At 41.1% G+C, this 2,910-nt stretch overlaps 1 pseudogene; it reads right to left on the bottom strand.

The window, feature by feature from the left end:
* Positions 1–1,709: 1,709 nt before the first annotated feature.
* Positions 1,710–2,490, bottom strand: LOC103068802 (40S ribosomal protein S4, X isoform pseudogene; annotated as a pseudogene).
* Between the last annotated feature and the right edge of the window lie 420 nt (positions 2,491–2,910).

Raw genomic sequence — 2,910 nt, 5'->3', positions numbered from 1 at the left:
GGGTAGACTCCAAATTATTGTGCTGAGTTACTATCTTTCTTAATTTCATTCAGTTTATGAAATATTTTTTCAAAGTTTTCATAACTGGTAGGTGGGTGACAGGAGATGCAGCATAGCAGAGTTTATGGTGACCAGGGATGAGAGACTGGGTGCCAGGTAAGCAATAAAGAGTCAGACAACAAGAGAAGACATGTGTCGTGTATGTAATAGTCAGCTTGGGCATAACTGTAGACTGGGTGGCTTAACCAACAGAAATTTTCTCATAGTTCTGGAGGCTAGAAGTCCAAGATCAAGGTCCTAGCTCATTTGGTTTCTGGTGAGAGCTCTCTTCCTGGCTGCCTTCTTGCAGTGTCCTCGCATGTCCTTGGTGTGTATGCAGGGAGGGAGAGAGAAGGAGAGTAGCCAGCTCTCTAGTGTCTCTTCTTGTAAAGATACTAATCCTGTAGGATCAGGGCCCCACCCTTATGATCTCATTTAACCTTAATTACTTCCTTAGAAGCCCTTATTTCCAAATTTAGCTACACTGGGGGATTAGGGCTTCAACATATGATTTTTTGAGGGTACATTAATCCATAAAGTATAGAAAAGAGGATGGGGCTTCTAACAGAAGCAGGAAATAGAAAAGTTTTACTACTACTGAATAATAAATTTGGCTCTGAGCCTCCTGGCAAATAAGGCAGAAAGGGAAGCATAATAGGCAGTGTGAAATTAAATCAGTGGATAATCTCTTTGACATCTTAAGACTATTCCCTCATACCGTGTGTTTCTGTTTGGTAAAGTAGTTTCAGATATTGACTGGTAAGGGCAGGAGGTGGGGAGGGATGTATTTGGGGGGCTAGAAATTCTGTTGCATTTCATATCACACTGTAGATTTTTTTTTTTACATAGAAGGCTGATTTCAAACACTGCTTTTATCCCTTGGAGACTGGGTGGAAGATGTCAGGTAGTACAGGTTCTGGACTGGAGTTGAGTTTATTGCCACTAGAATTAAAGACTGGGCTTTTGAACTGTCAGTGCATATGCAGGAATGAAATAAAACAAGTGGAAAAGTCACAGATCCTGCAAGCAGATTGTTTCAATTCTGAGGGGGATTCGTAAACCCTATTGCTGGTTCAAGTTAATAAAATACCTTTTACCAAAAATGCTAAAGAAGATCACTTATGTTAATTGTTTTATATTCAAGTGAATTTAAAATGATTTTATCCTGATAGTTGCCACTATCTATGGAATAACTAAAGGCAATTTATTCATCACAAACTAAAGTTGACATTTTTATTTTAGATGCTCGGGGTTGGTCAATATAATGTACAGAGTGCAAAGGGTCACAAAATCATTTGAATGATGATTGTATTAATAATTAAGTTCTTAAATGGTTTGTGCCATTCTTATTTTTGTTTTTTAATCATGCCATATAGGGCTTCCCTGGTGGTGCAGTGGTTGAGAGTCCGCCTGCCGATGCAGGGGACATGGGTTCGTGCCCCGGTCCGGGAAGATCCCACTTGCCGCGGAGCGGCGGGGCCCGTCAGCCATGGCCGCTGAGCCTGCGCGTCCGGAGCCTGTGCTCCGCAGCGGGAGAGACCACAACGGTGAGAGGCCCGCGTACAGCAAAAAAAAAAAAAAAAAAAAAAAAAAAAAAAATAATCATGCCATATAATCTTCAGTTAAGTACAAAGACCTTTTCAATCACATAACCTAGAGATCATTTCACCCTATTTGGCTGCCAGTCTCTTATTTCTCTCTCTTCAGCAATGGTGAGGTGGATCCCTTTTCCTTGGGAAAGAGATAATCTGTGGTTTGTTGCCTTTACGAATAACAAAAATGTTGGCGAGCCAGGAGGCAAAGCTGTTGCCTTTGGCATCTTTCACATGAACCATATCAAAAGAACCAGGAGGTCTCTTTCTGTTGGTGATCACACCAGTTCTTCCCAGGTTAGCACCTCTGGTCACCATATACAGGTTACCAGTGTTAAACTTGATGAAATGGGTAATCTTGTTAGTCTCCAAATCAACCTGAATGGTGTCATTCACCTTGATGAGGGGATCAGGGCAGCAGGTGGTATGAGCATCATGAGTTACCAGATGAGGGATTCCTTTTGTGCTCACAAAGATCTTTCTCTCTTTGTACGACTTGTACTTAGCTTCCTTAGGTGTACTACAATGAACAGCAAAGTGACCCTTGGTGTCATAGAAAGATGGAAATTCTCTCTGGTCTTGTTAAGGCTGATGAAATCTCCTAAACCAGCAGGGTAGGTTATATCAGCTTGGAACTTGCCATCAGTCTTAATGAACTGTTTCATGCAGATCTTCTTTGCTTCATTTCCTGTCAGAGCATACTTAGGTCTGTTCCTTAGAAAATGATGAGGGGGAGACATTCTCTCAGGCTTGTGGGGACTGGTAGATGGACGAGGAATGAACACATTGGTCAGTTTATCAGCATCCAATGCTTTGGAGTTGTTACATGCTTCAGATGTTTCTTGGGATCACGAGTCATGGCTGTGCTAGCCATGAAAAGAGCATTCTTCAATCCTTTTTAGCTTGCCTAAACTTTCTTTGAAGTCAACTTGGTTCTTAAATTTACATCGTTTTCTCAAAGTGGTAAAAAGAGAAAAAATAATTTCTGATCATTGAGATCCTTTCAAAATGGCAAACTCAAGACTATCAGTGTCTCAAAGTATAACCAGAAAAACAGGTGTAATGTAAACCTCAACATTTTTTTCCTTCATTCTCCTTTTGTTCATTCACGATTGGATCAGTTTATATTGAGTACCATCTACAGGCCAGGATATTTGTTAGGCTCTGGCTAGAATGTGGTCTCTTGGAATTTCCATGCTATTAAAATGCAATGTGGTGTGATAGCTGCCATTCTGGAGATAAGCACAAGTGTTACTGGAACACTCGTGGGCGTCACCCT

Source organism: Lipotes vexillifer, unplaced genomic scaffold, assembly GCF_000442215.2.
Source record: "Lipotes vexillifer unplaced genomic scaffold, Lipotes_vexillifer_v1.1 scaffold220, whole genome shotgun sequence".
Taxonomy (NCBI): domain Eukaryota; kingdom Metazoa; phylum Chordata; class Mammalia; order Artiodactyla; family Lipotidae; genus Lipotes; species Lipotes vexillifer.
This window is presented reverse-complemented; position numbering and strand designations above follow the sequence as displayed.